Below are 17,048 nucleotides of genomic sequence, written 5' to 3'. Positions count from 1 at the left end.
CTTCTTATTTAATGTACCATTTTAATACGATAATTGTTGTAATGATGTGAAATATTATACTTATCAAAAAGCCCAGAGTGTTCAAATAAGAAACAAACAAAAGAGTTTAGCCTGAGTTGTGAACCTTCCTGAACTTTGCTGCCCAGGACAGGAGGGTCCTGATGTTGTTGGAAAGTTCCAGTTTAGAGTATTTTGCCCTTGATCTTTTTCCTCCTTTCTCCACTTTTAGGGAGATTGCTACTCTTTTGTTTCCAGCACTTTTCTTCCTTTTCATCAGCTTTCATCTAATCATATGGTTTGGGCAGAAACTTCTGAATAGCGGACGCCGACTCTACATGCTCAGCCTGCAGTTACCCTGGAGCTGTAGGACAGTAATGCCATGTTTGCCAGACACTTCCACCACTGTTAGCACATTTTCATGTATCTTAACAGTGGAGTTTACCTTCACTATCTTCCTTTTCAAAATGTATTCGTGAGTCTCCTGTATTTGGACTTCCCAGGTGACTCAGGGGTAAAGAATCTTCCTGCCAATGCAGGAGACACAAGTTCAATCCCTGGGACAAGAAGATCCCTTGAGTAGGAAGTGGCAACCCACTCCAGTATCCTTGCCTGAAAAATCCCATGGACAGAGGAGCCTGGCTACAGTCTGTGGGGTCACAAAGAGCCAGACACAGCTGAGCATTTGCACACATACCCCTATATTTACTCTACAATATTAAATTAACAAATGTCTAGTTAATAAAGTTTACAATCAGTAAACTTGTAGACTTGTACAGTAGACTTGTAGACTTGTACAGTAGACTTTTCTTTCCGGCCTCAAACGCGTATTAAGCTAGTGCTTCTCAAATTGTGATCTATGAACCACCTGTGCCAGAAACAATTGAGTCATTCTCTTAAAATGTCAACTCCGAAGTCCCACCCTGGGACTTGAGAAACAGTACCACACCAATGAGCCATTTTAACAAATCCCCAGATGATACTTACACATGCCAGATTTTGAGAACCGGTGTGATACGTTTTCAAAACTTATAAAAAATGTTTGAAAGACTATATCCTTCTTTCTACTCCATTTATCACATTCCCTATGATATATTTCTTTCCCTCTACTCTAATCCAGGCCCTTATCCCTTATGTCTGGATAATCAAAAATGATTCCCTGGTTTCTAGTCTTTTGATGCTGCCAGATTTGTCACCTTGGATCTTAAGTTTAACATTCTAACCACTGGCTTTCTAGTGAAATGCACTCTTTTACTCCTAGATATTAATGACATCTTGTTAGTTAAGGCACCTCGTTAACACCTATAAAATCCTCTCCTCAAGAGAATTGGATTACTTGCTATTCTTAAACACATATGCCCTGTTATAATTCTGTGCCTTTGCTCAGGTTTTTCCAGGTACCTTGCCATTTTCACTTAAATTCAATATATTTATTATATGAAATCGGCATCCTCCTTGAAAGATAGCCTTAGCACTTTCAATGGCCTCCCCTCATCCTCAAAAGCATCATTCAGACACAAGCTATGTCTCTATGAAGGTTATTTGCATCTGGGTTGAGGCATCATAACACAATCATCCACCCTTTTCAATAGAAAAAATATTGATTTGACTATAATTCCAGTTTACAAAGACATACCAGAATGAATTTAAAACAGCTTTTGAGAATGTCTCTTTAAGCATAGGCACAGAAAACGGGCCACTTCTGTTAGGGACAAGAGGAATAAAAAAGGAGTAGGGATAGGAAAAAGAGTTTAGCAATGTCATCCTGAAACAGATCAAGTGAACAAAAAATAAACCATAGTTTTAGGAATTTACTTCCACATCTGAGAGAGAAGCTGAAAGGAATGTGCTTTAGTCAGAAGTTAACATAAGCAGATCGATGGCTCTATAACTCCATGTTTTGGGGAAGGGGTCTGAAAAATGCCTACTCAGCTGGGGTGTGTTACAAAAATGGAGATTTCTCTACCTCTGTATGCTCAAGGGCCTCAGAGGTGTGAAAGTCTTTCATTAAAAAAACAAGAAACAAGTGAAGAAAGTATCACTATATGTTTTTTTAGCCTATAAAACCCTTGACAATAGGCTCGTTTGTTTTATGGGCACATTTTTATGCTGTGCCTATAACAGTGCTTCACACACATAGGTCATCAAACTGCAAGCTTTTAGTTGATAAGGTTGCAATCAAACAGAAATAAAAATTCTGGCATATCAAACAAAATCCAGTTATTTTGTGTTAATAAATTTTTACTATGATAATAAGAAGTAGTATAACAAACATAAAGGTGATTCCAAAATAAAGATTCAAAGATACAGATAAAATGTAGCTTATTCAATTGCTCTAAGACTTGCTTCAAACATCCACAATATCAAATCTTTAATAGGAGCGGTCTTAGATAAGGTTGAAAATTACAACTTAAACACTTATTTTTTTGTGCTAAGCCATTAAGGTCAATTTAATAAAATTTCATATAGCTATAGGCCCAGCTGTTTAATAATGAAGAAAGCTGTGTACCAGTTTAAAAAAGGCTTCAGGGGTTGTTTTATATGCTGTTTTTTTTTTGTTTGTTTGTTTGTTTTACAATTCAGCGAAGCCAGGGGTCATTCAAATACGGAGAGATTGGAAAAAATAAATTCACAATGATGGCTGAGCTCACTATTTACAATAGCAATGGAATCTGATGTGGTGGGGTGTAACTGACTATATAAGCAGCCTATGGTGATGCACCTTTCTGGAAAAAATGTTTTTTGTGTTTTTCTTTTGTCTTAAGACAAAATAATTTAATGGGTTTGATATCCCTACACATATACAATGAAAATACACACATTTAAGTTGATGATACAGAACTTTTCTTCACATTTTGAGAAAAAAAATTAATGTATTTTTTTAAATCTTGAATTTCCTTTTAATTACTTCTTAGTGACTTTATGTCCAATCAATGCTATTGGACTGGGCTTCCCTGGTAGCTCAGATGGTAAAGAGTCTGCCTGCAATGCAGGAGACCAGGGTTAGATCTCTGGGTCAGACAGATCCCCTGGAGGAGAGGGGATGGCAACCGACTCCAGTATTCTTGTGTGGAGAATTCCATGGATAGAGACTGGTGGGCTACAGTCTATGCGGTCACAAAGAGTTGACACTACCAAGAGACTAACACACACACACATATACACACACACAAACACACAACACCATTGGAGAACCTTTGCCTTATTCTTACCTATTTCTCCTGATATTGGTACTCTTCTATATGTGTACCAGGTATTATTCTTTGGAAGATAACCTGTAATTCTTAGATTTATAAAGGAAAAAAAAACCAAACCTGTTTGCAGCCCTTTATGACAAATTCCAGCAGAAAAGACTTGTGTAGCCTTTCCAATCCAGCAGATCACACCTACACACTGGGAAAATCTGAAGAAAAGCCTAGAAGTGTCTTTCTCTATAGAGTAGAAGAGTCCCACCTTTCATCAGTCCACACAGTTTGTCGTTTCTCTGACATCGAGCTCTAAGGTGAGTGCAAGATGCCCTGGGGAAATCAGGGAAAGAAACCATCTCCAAGTTTTGTATTCACAGTTGCAAGGAACACCTCATCTGTGTTTGGCAAAAGGATAAAGGATTGCTCCCACCACACTCAAAAAAGAGGAACACAGGGAACACTGCGGCAAAACACCATAGACTATATTAACTTAAGCCATTTAGGTGTTTGGGGGACAATAAAATCATCTCTCTGAAACGGAACCACAGAAGCTGGATCTCATCATATTGTAATGGACTTTATGAAACATAGGGGCTCTATCCACTACATAGTTGCATGAATGCAACCTCAGGCAAGTGATATACACTACTGCTACACGAATACTTTGAGGCTTTGTATTGTTTTTCCAAATTGTCTCCAGAGTTAATATGAGTGATGAACATGGGATCAGTAATTTTTAACGACAGACACTAGAAACACCTGAAGGAGCAAACCCGATGTAGAATGTCATTGAGCGTGTTCAGTTCAGTTCAGTTCAGTCTCTCAGTTGGGTCTGACTTTTTGCGACCCTATGAATCACAGCACGCCAGGCCTCCCTGTCCATCACCAACTCCCGGACTTTACCCAAACTCATGTCCATCGAATTGGTGATGCCATCCAGCCATCTCATCCTCTGTTGTCTGCTTCTCCTCCTGCCCCCAATCCCTCCCAGCATCAGGGTCTTTTCCAATGAGTTAACTCTTTGCATGAGGTGGCCAAAGTATTGGCGTTTCAGCTTCAGCATCAGTCCTTCCAATGAACATCTAGGATTGGTCTCCTTTAGGATGGACTGGTTGGATCTCCTTGCAGTCCAAGGGACTCTCAAGAGTCTTCTCCAATACCACAGTTCAAAAGCATCAATTCTTTGGCACTCAGCTTTCTTCACAGTCCAACTCTCACATCCATACATGACTACTGGAAAAACCATAGCCTTGACTAGATGGACCTTTGTTGGCAAAGTTATGTCTCTGTTTTTTAATATGCTGTCTAGGTTGGTCATAATTTTCCTTCCAAGGAGTAAGCGTCTTTTAATTTCATGGCTGCAATCACCATCTGCAGTGATTTTGGAGCCCCCCAAAATAAAGTCTGACACTGTTTCCCTTGTTTCCCCATCTATTTCCCATGTTAAAAAAAAGGCTATTTTGAATATAAATTATTCTGCTAATATAAAAACTGTAATGAACCTTGATTGCTGCTGCTGCTGCTAAGTCATGTCCAACTCTGTGTGACCCCATAGAAGGCAGCCCGCCAGGCTCCGCCATCCCTGGGATTCTCCAGGCAAGAACACTGGAGTGGGTTGCCATTTCCTTCTCCAATGCATGAAAGTGAAAGGTGAAAGTGAAGTCACTCAGTTGTGTCCGACTCTTAGCAACCTCATGGACTGCAGCCTACCAGGCTCCTCCATCCATGGGATTTCATTCAGCTCAATGTATTCAATTCCTCCACTGTGACGGTACAACAACTGGCTTTGAGCAGGTTCCCAGGAGGTAGTCTCAGTCCTTTTTCTCCAGGGACATACAAAACTATGCATGGAAAACAATATGAGATGGAAAACTGTATTTGGCAGGTAAATATAAAATTTGCAAAACACACACACACACACACACACACATAAAACTGTAAAATACGAAGCCTAAACATAGAGTGAGATAAGTGAGATCAAAATCATCAAGAACTTAAGGGAAAAAAACAAAACAAAACCCTGAAATGTTTATCTCAATTGTCTTTTAGAAAAGTGATTTGTTCAACTTGGATTTGCTGCAGTTCTTTGAGTTATTTGATAGAGTAAGACATGGCCATAGTCTCTCTGGACTTCAAGGCAAATGTATCCAGCCAACCCAGAAACTCAAAGCACACATCAAAGCACATCTTCCCATGGGAAGACTTGGCTCTGTAGACTCAATCATTGCCAAATAAGCCATTGGCTTGGAATGGGATTGTTCTGGGCAGAGGTAAGAGCTAAGAAATGGAGGACAGTTAGCAGAGGAAACTGCAGAGAGTGACAGAAGTTGTTCTTGTTCTAGGACAGATTCGCAGGTTCCCAAGAAAATTACCCATGATGCCCAAGGGCCACATCCAAGCACGTGTACTGATGTTACCCCAACCTCAACAATAGTCTCTGAGCTGCTTTTGTTGCCTTTCCTCTCACTTCTCCAATATTTTAGTCGCTTAGTCGTGTCTGACTCTTTGCGACCCAAGAACCGCAGCACACCAGGCCTCCCTGTCCATTACCAACTCCCGGAGTTCACCCAAACCCATGTCCATTGAGTCAGTGATGCCATCTAACCATCTCATCCTCTCTCATCCCCTTCTCCTCCTGCCTTCAATCTTTCCCAGCATCAGAGTTCTCCAATGAGTCAGCTCTTCACATCAGGTGCCCAAAGTATTGGAGTTTCAGCTTCAACATCAGTCCTTCCAATGAACACCAAGGACTGATGTCCTTTAGGATGGACTGGTTGGATCTCCTTGCAGTTCAAGGGATTCTCCAATACTTAGCCCAATGCTTATCAGTTAGTACATACACACTCACCATTTGCTGAGTGAATTATTTAATATACTCGCATGCATTGGGGCACCAGTTATTCTATAACATAAGACAGCCTATCTAAGAAATACCCTCCAGTTCACTCTTTTCATTTTGGTCCTCCATTTTTTTTCAATATTTTGCTTTACTGCTGTTTGTGTATGTGTGTGTGTATAACTTAACAACTTAACAGAGATGTTAGGAAAAGAAAAATCTGACAAAGGAACAACTTTCAATTCACTTGAAGGAAAATATTGACATTCATGAAACCCAACAAAGCTCTTGGTGCCCCTCTATCTTTAACATGCCTCTACCAGCAAAGAAAAGCACAGGGGTTAACAGATTTAGCAGGGAAAGCAGATTGTAGTTCCATTGACAGCTAGGAAATGAAATGACATCCAGTATTTGATGACTGCCCTCAATTAGCCTATGCAAAGCAAGAATTAATTACCAGCATTGAGAAAGCTCACCTCTGACTTTTCTTTCAAGATCTCACTTACACTGAGTGTTCCTCTGGTGTTATAAATGTAAGTCTAGTAGACTTGATAACTTGCTTTTCCCTTAAAATATTTTAATTTGAAGTAGTTTTTATTTAATATGGTAACCCATATTTGATGGCAGACAACTCTTAGCTAACCTAAGAAACATAAATCTATATATAGATGTAGATAAAGATAAATAATATATGTGCTTAGTCCTGACTCTTTGTGACCACAAATAGGTCTGTAGCCTGCCAGGCTCCTCTGTCCAAGGGATTCTCCAGGCAATACTGGAGTGGCTTGCCATGCCCTCCTCCAGGGGATCTTCCCAACCCAGGGATCGAACACAGGTCTCTGTATTGCAGGCAGATTCTTTACTGTCTGAGCCACCAGCGAAACCCATTTAGATTTATAAGAAAAGATATATGAATGAGTATGATTTACGTATATAGAATGCAATGGGCCTTAGCAGTACCATTGCACATATTAGCTTTGGAATTCTCAAGGCAGCAATTAAATGTATTAATGTAAACCTATAAAATAATTTTATTACTATACAGGGAAATAGATTATAAAAATAATCTCCATATAGGTACAGATCCTATTTTTTGACATACTCCCCTAACAAAAGTTGTATATCTTTTTCCCAAGCTAGTAATGAAATAAAAGCAAATGAATCCCTAAAGCCATTCGCTTAATGAGATAATTTTGTTAAGCAAACAATAAAAACCTCATTGACAACAAAGACATCATGTCAGAACATACAGGAATGCCCAAATAAAAGGCTAGAATGTGATTTGCCTGCTTTCGGGGAGTAATCTGTGCAAATGGAAAGGCTTAGCTTGGTTTATCTAATATTAGTAGAAAGTATCAATCTTAGATAATGTAAGAGTTAAGAAATACAAGCAAGTGTCAGAATGTAAGAAATATAAACACTGGGAAATGGAGAAAATATTTTTCCATTCCAAATAAAGTGGGCTTGGGAGAGGAAAGTGACATTTGTTTGAGCATCTAAATTCCAGCTCACGTGTGGGATCCTTTTCCCCATGGCTGTGCAATGATAACAGCATGTACCAGTTAGAAAGCTAAACTCAAAAGCTACCAACTGGGCGGGGGTCAGAAGAGTAAGGAAATGAAACATGTATCTTTTTTGGAAGACCACTTAACCAGATGTGGGTTTAATTCCTAGCCTTTATTATTATAGGTATCATTATGGATAAAGAAACAAGATAGGGGTTGGTTATATGAGCAAATGTGCTTCATCATAATATTAACATAACTGTCCTATCCATTGGTCATTTTTTGGTGAAGAATGGCCCAAATCCCACTCATCTCCATAGCACTTGACATTTCTGAAAGTCAGCAGTGGAAGGGATGGGTTTAATGGTTTAAGAGGGACACAGTGAGCATGATTAAAAGGTTTTTATGTCATATATACGGCACAAGCATCACAACTGACTTAGTAACAGCCCACCATGTTTGGGGTTTTCCAAACTTGCTCTTAATGGAGCCAAGGGCAGAATTACAAATGTGTGCTGGTCTTAATAATGTACACTGAATATATTGAACATACTTTGAAAGATCAATTAGAGAAATGGACCAATAGATCCAGATATTAATTCTCTGTCCCAATATTCGGGACACTGGGGCTCAAAAGAGATGCTATGCACATTCTCTAAAGAAACTTTAATGAGGTAGTAAAAGAGAGTTGGTTGACCTGTCCTGCTCTCATGTATTTCATCTGTAAGATATGGATGTTTGTAGTGTCTATTTCAGAGTTGGCCTTAAAGTGCTCCAAACCCTGCCTGCACAAAGTGAGGGTCCAATACACAAATGATGACTACTATTAATATTATTAATAAAATAAAATTCAATCCCCTAATTCTTTAAAATAATGCTTTGAGAGATTACTTACATTGTGTTTCCTTTTTTAAATACTTCTCTGTCAAAAGAGGTTTGGTTGTTTCTCCAGGCCAGTGCTCAGTGAAAATGTAGAAAATAAAAGGTTTTAGAGGCAAATGAAACTGGATTGTGTTTTGTAAAGGGGGTTTATTGTTTCTGGCTGCAGCACTTCATTTTAAAAAGCCAATTATTTTCCCACACCAACAGTGAGCAAATAATGAGTCATACTGCAGAATTTTGTGACTTTTCAGAGAATTTTTTTTTGACAGCAATATATCTCTAGTAACTTTAAAATTCTGTTGAAATTGGTTTGTTTAGACAATGTTCGCCAACTTCTGCCTTGGGTGTTAAGAGCGAGCCACTCAGTTTTAGCAAAGCAAGGCTGGGCTGACTGTTCTTGAATACAGCAATGTTGCAGTCTGCCCCAAAGTAAATAGAAACTGGCAATTTGAGAATGTCATCAACCCAGAGCTTTCAAAAGTGTTAAATATTTAACCATAGCTAATAGACTGCAAAGTAATACTTGCTTGGCCAGATACATGTGCTTTGCATTTCTCCCTGATCGCACTTGGCATCATCTTTTTTTTGTAGCCTCACTCAGCATTTCAGAAGCAGAGGAGGCCAGAAGGTAGCAACAACCACCTGGTTCTAGAAAACTGAGGATTTAAGTTGAGGAGAGTGCGTTCGAATTTAGACTTTGGACCTGGGTTCAAATCTCAGACATGAAATCTGAACTCCATGTGACTTTCAGCAGGTAACTCACTTCTGGAGGCTGTAGTTTCTGCACATGTGAAGTCTTGTTAAGTGGTTTGAGAAACGATGTAACACAGTGCCAAGCACAGAGTGAGCCCCAAATTATTGGCAATAGGTATATAATTGTTTACTGTTGTGATTTTGTACTGTGTTTTTTAGTGTTGTTGTGTTGTTTATTGTTGTTGAGTTGTTGTGATATCAAGTATTTCCTTTCTCTGAACATTCACCTTTGTTTCTTCTCTTGGAATGTTCCTCCCTCCGGCTTTCTATGGCTATCCCTTTCTCAACCTTTCCTGTCTTACATTAGATGGCTTCTCCTCCCACAGGGGCTTTTGCTGATCCTAATCTTTCTGGTTAAAGCAGCTGTTCTTTATCTCCCCACCACACTGGCCCCAACCTCACTGCCCACTGTGCCTCGGTTTAGTGTATTACCTGATTGTAACAAACTATATTAAGTATTTAGTTTTTAAACCTGTTGATGAGAGTCCCTTGGACTGCAAGGAGGTCCAACCAGTCCATTCATTCTAAAGGAGATCAGTCCTGGGTGTTCTTTGGAAGGAATGATGCTAAAGCTGAAACTCCAGTACTTTGGCCACCTCATGTGAAGAGTTGACTCATTGAAAAAGACTCTGATGCTGGAAGGGATTGGGGGCAGGAGGAAAAGGGGACGACAGAGGATGAGATGGCTGGATGGCATCACCGACTCAATGGACGTGAGTTTTAGTGAACTCTGGGAGTTGCTGATGGACAGGGAGGCCTGGTGTGCTGCAATTCATGGGGTTGCAAAGAGTCGGACACGACTGAGCAACTGAACTGAACTGAACTGATGGTCCTCTTGCAGTCAAGTGCAAGGTCCTTAAAGGAGGGACATTCTCTTTCTTTTTCACCATGAATTTCCAGAGCCCAAACAGGCCATGATTCACTGGGACTTCTAAATAAATGCTTATTGATGAACCAAGTCTGATTATGAGGAGTGTACCTCTGTAATCACTTTTAAAATTTATGCATTAGGATGTTGCTCAGAGTACAGCATTATTAAAGAGAGTTCCTGAAAAAGTTAATCCATCACTAAGGCATTATACATGACTTTTACTAATTATAGCATTGAGTGTGTCATTAGTGTCTGGGATTCTGGTAAAAGTAATATGCTAAGGAGAGGTTGGAGAAAAGTGTATTATATTAGCATAACTTATCTCCTAATCAAGTTCAAAATATAAGACACTTTGTGATAACTTCCCTAAATGTTCCAGTGCTCTTAGGAATGGCTCCAAGAAGTGGATACAGGGCAAGGTGACCAATAGTCTAGGAGAGTGGGAAGGGGTTAATAGCCCTCCTTTCTTCTTTTTCATGATAACTTGACCTTCAATGAATGTACTAGCACTCTGTTCCCCTGGTCACCTGATATATACTATGTTACTTAGGAATAATATCTACAGGAAAAATGACCCAGATTGACAAATTAAGTCTAGTCTGGAAAGAACTAGAAATAAGTTATAAAAGTCTGGGATAGTCTTCCCAGCTTGGGGTGTCCCTGAATGTCTTGACTTTTCTGTCTCTTCTGCCCCTTGATTTATACAAGGACAGCTGTGCCCAGTGGTCTGTCAGAAACACTGGCTGCTCTGGGCCAGGAGGCATCTAAGCCAAAGTGGCTCTTAGGTCTCCTGGATTTGAACTTACCTCCCTGCCTCTGAGCTGTCTGTCACATGGCAAAAAGAGGTTGGTGCAGCTCTCTGAATGGCCACAGGACCTCCGCCTAAAGAGAATCCTTGAAGCGTCCACACTTTCCATCTTACATTTTTGTAATGAATCTAAGGTCAAGGGCAGTTGTTAGGGATTGAATGTGTATGTCCTCTCAAATTCATATGCTGAAGCCCTAACCCCCAATGTGATGGTATTTGCAGGCAGGACCACTGGGAGGTAATTAGGTTTAGATGAAGTCCCAAAGGTGGGGCCACCATCATGGGATGAGTGACTTTATAGAAGAGGAAGAGAGAGTAGCTCATTATCTCTCTATGTGAAGACACAGTGAGAAGGTGGCCATCTGCAAGTTAGGAAAAGGACACTTGCCAGGAATTGAATCTGTGACCTTGACTTTGGATTTCTAGCCTCCAGAAATGTGAGTGATACATTGCTGTTGGTTAAATCACCCAGTCTTAGTATCTTGTAATGGCAATCAGAGCTGATTAAGGACAGACTTTTAATACTCAGTGCTCAGCAGTCGCTGAGAAGATACCTAGCAGGCAAAGCAGGACAGGGAATGGTTTCAGAAATCACAGATGATTCCTGGTGACCCAGATGGTTAAGAATTTGCTTGCAGTGCAGGAGATATGGGTTTGATCCCTGGGTTAGGAAGATCCCCAGGAGAAGAGAATGGCTACCCTCTCCAGTATTCTTGCCTGGAGAATTCCATGGACAGAAGAGCCTGGCAGGTACAGTCTCTGGAGTTGCAAAGAGTCAGACATGGCTGAGTGACTAACACTTTCATTTTTTCACTTTTACTAATCAAAGGACATAGATTGAGACTGACTAGGATGAGAAAACCATGAAAGAGAAGGCTGCTCCAACTTCTGATTAGCCAAGAAGTTTGGCAGAGAGGTGAGTGCAGGGAATCTCTGTAGACAGACAGCAGTAAGTGAGACACAGGAATATGAATGGCTATTTTGAAACTATTTCTTGCAGTATAGAAGCTAAATAAAGTAGTTGGACTGTATACATAGGCTCAATAAATACACAAGTGAGAGTGACATTTTAATACTCTAAAACTATCTTCATGTCTTATTCTCTACCTCTCTTATTATTTATTAGCTAAATTCTGTGCAAAAGTGCTTTATTTGTAATGATACACAGTGTCCTGTCATGGAAGATATTATTATTATTAATTGGCTATGCTGTGTGGCTTGTGGGATCTTGGTTCCCTGATCAGGAATTGAACCTAGGTTCCTGGCAGTGAAAGTACCAAGTCCTAACCACTGGACCATCAGGGAATCCCCTATCACGGAAGATATTAAAGGGAAAATGTCTCACCACGGAAGCAGTGATTCTGATATTTGACATGACTCCTTTTCCTAGCACTCTAGTCATTCCTAAAGACAGCAGATTCTAATAAAAAAAAGGATGGAGGAGGCTGTCAAAAGAACTCCAGCTTCTGGGTGGGATCATACAACCCCTCAGTACGATGCTGTGGTAGGGGGTCTGTGCCCCTCTGCTGCTTAGGAGATGGGTCCCCACCTGAAGAGTGAAGAGCAGGACGTGACTGGCAAAGCCAGGGCAGGACTGACATCCTGAAATTCCATTATTGTTACAGGACTGTCTACCCAAGCTTCTTTCTTCTTGTTTGTCTTCCTTCTGTACATACTGCCTTTATAATATTCCCCAAACACACCTCTCCTTACTCCACTCTGCTCTCAAATGGTGCCTCGCTGCCCACCACCAGATGTACTAGGTCAGGCCTTCCCACTGAAATCCTTCATTTCTATCCATGCAGATTTCATATTAAGCCAAATACTACACTATACACCAGACAGAATGGAACAAGCAGGAGGTATAGGCTTGTGCTGTTGCAAATTTGAACACATTGAGAAAGCCCAAAACGTAAGCAATACCAGTATCTTTGTAAAGAACAAAAAAAAAAGGACACAGAACTAAGGACTCACCTTACAGTTATAGAGCATTAGTTGACACCATTACTTATTATTATTATTATTATTAGTGATATTCCAGCAATAGCTTTGGTACTTAGGTCTCAAAGACCACTGAACAAGGACATGCAATGAAGATAATACCCAAAAGCACACTGTGAGATGTGGTATGAATTCTCTCTCCACAATATCACTTGTGAGTGATCATGCAGAACGGTGGTTTTGGCAACTTGGTTCCACTCTCTCTCCAGAGTCCTAATCTTTTTCAGACTAAACAGGCTGCAAGAAACTCTGAACTTCTATTGTCAGCCCTAATCCAAGTATGATGCCTCACATGCTTAACATTCATCAGGATTGGGAACTTTTACATTTTCCTTATTTGGTAGTTGAATATTTTGATGATTTTTCTTCAGCAACCCATATTCCTATCCTATCAACTAAACACCTCATGTAGTTGACCTTTAAAAGTTATGCATTTTGATAGCTCAGTTGGTAAACAATCTGCCTGCAATGCAGGAGACCCCGGTACAATCACTGGGTTGGGAAGATCTGCTGGAGAAGGGATAGGCTACCCACTCCAGTATTCTTGGGCTTCCCTTGTGACTCAGCTGGTAAAGAATCTGCTTGCCACACAGGAGACTTGGGTTTAATCCCTGGGTTGGGATGATCCCCTGGAGAAGGGAAAGGCTACCTACTCTAATATTCTGGCCTGGAAAATTCCATGGACTGTATAGTCCATGGGGTTGCAAAGAGTCAGACATGACTTTGCAACTTTCACTTTCTCAGTTTTAGTCTAAAGGGTAAAAAAACAAACAAACAAACAATGAACCGCATGCCTAAGTGTGAACCAAGACACCAAACCTGTCATCCTGAGACTCTTCAAAGCCCACAGACTTCTGTCTGGCCTTTAATGAAGCCAAATTGCAGCAGATACTCCCTGTCACTTGTGAGACAATGAGATGATACGGGAGACAACGCCAAAAAGTAGCACTGCCCCGCATCTTCAATTAGCCATGAAGGGAAAATGAGGCAAAGAGTCATGTATAATTTAGAGGCTAGCTCTCTGGTTCTTCCTGCTGTGGGAAGTTTTTCACTGAGGAAGGAAGCGTGATTTAGTGCAATGAACAGACCTGGGGGTCAGTCGTCTTGGGTTGTGTTTCCAGTCAGCTCCCTGACTTACTTTATGACCTTGTAGGCTGCTTCATTTCTATCGAAGAGACGAAAACAACTTGTATTTATAGATTACATGTTTGGTTATCCTGGGTAGGGGCAATGCCAACAGTCCTTTGATATATGTTACTATTATGTTTAGTACAAAAGACCTTGGTGATAAACAAAGATGTTGGTGTTTGAAAATAAAAATGAGTTTCAAAGCCTGGGAGGAAAAGATGACAAAGAGTACTTTAATGAGGTTACAAGGTATCTCCTTTTCTACCTAGAGAGTTGTGCTTTGTTTTGTGTTTTAATTAGTCAGCAAACTGTAAACCATGCTCACGATGAGAGCTGTTTAAGTAAGTGTCAAATAAGACTGTAACCTTATTTGACCAAGAAAGTATGTGGGCATAAAGGATTTATTTTCCAGTAGAAGTGGGTCTTTGTCTACTAAGAACCTTAAGGTGCAGTGCTGAGAAAACTTAAGAAGTTGGAAAGCTGACTTGGGCAAGCAAATTTCAAATAGTGGTTGTTGGATCTCTGAACAGATATCTACGGAAAAAGAAATCATCAGACTCCACAGAAAAACCCAGAAACAAGGCAGATAGAATCCCACTCCTGCTATGAAGAGTGTGGAGAAGCAAGGGCTAGAGGAGGCCAGAGGAGGATGGTGGGCAGAGGAGCCTGGGCAAGGACTCCCCTTCGTAAGGCAGAGGACCTCAGGAGGGACTGAAGGAGGAGCAAATTGCAGTAAGTTGAGACCACTGTTAGGCTCTGACTCAGGCAAGATGGGCTTTTCTGAAGGTTCTCCTTCTGAACCATAGTTTTCCATCTTTCCTTTAAATCCTTATTCAGAAAAGTAACATAAAAAACCTAATCAGGGTCACACCTTGTGAACCCGTTACTTGTACTTGTCCACTCTTGACCTGAGGAAAGGTGGTACCCGCAGTGAGGAAAGGGCAGCCAAGAGTTCCTCATCTGGGAGTCCCTCCCCTGAAGAAAAGCAAGCCCTTAGTGGAGTCTGAGCTTTGCAGTTGGCTGACTGGGTTTCCTCTATGTAGGGCTCAAGATAGCTTACTTCTTAGCCAGCAGAACCATGGAAGAGCCTGTAACCACTGCCTTTAGAGGATTTCTGCTGCCTCTTTCCAGCCTTCACGGATTGGCCTGATGCCAACCTGATGCCAACCAGTCTTCTCAGAAACCTCAGGTCTGTGGGAGGCAGAAGCTCGGCTACACCTGGAAAACCCTTAAGATCATGAAAGAGAAAAGCGAGCACTAGGGTTTGCCAATCTGTGGCTCCGAGCATGCCTTGTTCCTTTATACAGAGTTCCTGAGTACAATAGCAGCTGCTCCCCTGTCCCACCCAACTTCTCTCCACCTTAGAGCTGGTGTTCTGAGGGGTTAGACAGTCCCTCTGAGGATGGATGTTTGGAGACAGCTCGTGAGCAAGCAGCCCTCCAGTCAGAAGCATAGTCAATATTTAGGTTTCAAACCCAAGAGCTGAGAACAGTGTAGATTACAAATCTCTAGAAAATGGCTTTCCCTCACCAATACCTCCACCCCCTCTCCCCCTACTGCCCCCAAAAAGCAGAGAATTCAAACAGCCTCAAGAGGCATAAAAGAGAAAGCAAGAGCCTTAGGATTCAGAGACAAATTTCATCTCCTAGTTAGGTTTCTGGAAAGAAGTAAGAAAATGCCATATTAACTGTCCACAACTTGGCTATAAGTATTCTATGGAGAAGCCACTGAGGAAAAAGAACAGTCGACTATGACCAGCTTGGATGTGAGGGTTCACTTAGGGAACCCTGAAAGCCATGCACGCTACCTGGCTGCAAGGGATCCATGCCAGCAGTTTCAAGGCTGTACCCGGTTTGGTCGGAGGTTCCAACAGTTTCCTCCCACGTGATGAGGGCAGGCGCTTATTGCAGAGGGGCCTAGGAGAGTCCAGGCTCCGTCTCACTGCCTTGAAAAACATACTTGATGAGGAGGAGCGTGAAAAGGTCATCTTGAAGAAAGCAAACTGAGGGGGCTGAGACTCAGCTAAATTTGAGAGAGGAAGTCAGGAGAATACAGCTTGAAACACTCAGGCCCTCATTTGTTTCTGTGATTAGGATTATCCTTCCTGTTGCTCTTACTGTTGTTATTGTTGCTGAGTAGCTAAGTCGTGTCCGACTCCTTCGCCAACCCAATGACTGTGGCCCATCAGACTCCTCTGTCCATGGGATTCTCCAGGCAAAAATACTGGAGTGGGTTGTCATTTCCTTCCTTCCCATCCAGGGATTGAACCCATGTCTTCTGCTCATTATTTACCACTGAGCCACCAGGGAAGCCCTTACCTTCTTGGGAGATGGCCAAAACATTTTACCTCCACAGAAGTGATCACACAAGCATGAATCGACGTGCCTAAGCAATATCCAGGTTGAATACCTTCTGCCCAAGGCCTGAGACAGCCACGGCCTTCAGCACCATCACCAAAGTGCTCTCCTCCTGGCCCCTCTTCATCTCAAACATCTGCTCTTACTTTTTGAAGAATGTCTTCAGGATCTTCTAAGGTCAAGTTGTGGAAAAAGGGGGGCGGGTAAATTGAAATAGCACCATCTTAACCTGGTTGCCTTCTCAAACAGGTGGCTGATCAATCAAGAAACTAGGGCTAATTTTCAAAGACAGCACTGTGCAAACACACAACAGAAAGCATGTCTCCAGGAGGACCCCAGGACCAAAAATCTTCAGTCTACGGAACTCAGAGAATAGAAACATCACCACTAGCGTGCTGGACAAAGCGAAAAGCCCATCCATAAGGAGAACCTGGCTTCCGGTAACACCAGTAGCTTGTATGAACTGATTTGAGACTAGCCAATCAGCTTCCAACTTTGATTTTCCCCTTAACTCCTTAAATTTCACCTGAAACCCTGGATAGAGGAAACTGATTTGAACCTTGTCTCTGGTCTCCTTTCTGGTGGACCTAAGAGTAAAGCTGTTTGCTTTCTCAAAAGCCATCACTGCAGTCCTGGCTTCTATGTGTGTCTTGCTGGGTAGCATCTCTGCTGCTGCTGCTAAGTCACTTCAGTCGTGTCTGACTCTGTGCAACCCCATAGAC

The 17,048-nt window shown here is 41.4% G+C and overlaps 1 protein-coding gene and 1 non-coding gene across 3 annotated transcripts in view; both read right to left on the bottom strand.

Moving 5' to 3' along the window:
- Positions 1-17,048, bottom strand: part of GPC6 (glypican 6) — a 1,231,564-nt gene that overhangs the window by 671,019 nt on the left and 543,497 nt on the right. The window lies entirely within an intron of this gene.
- TRNAE-UUC (transfer RNA glutamic acid (anticodon UUC)) lies at positions 12,073-12,145 on the bottom strand. The gene has a single exon. It is a non-coding gene; the product is annotated as a tRNA-Glu (tRNA).

This window comes from Bos taurus, chromosome 12 (assembly GCF_002263795.3).
Source record: "Bos taurus isolate L1 Dominette 01449 registration number 42190680 breed Hereford chromosome 12, ARS-UCD2.0, whole genome shotgun sequence".
NCBI lineage: Eukaryota > Metazoa > Chordata > Mammalia > Artiodactyla > Bovidae > Bos > Bos taurus.
This window is presented reverse-complemented; position numbering and strand designations above follow the sequence as displayed.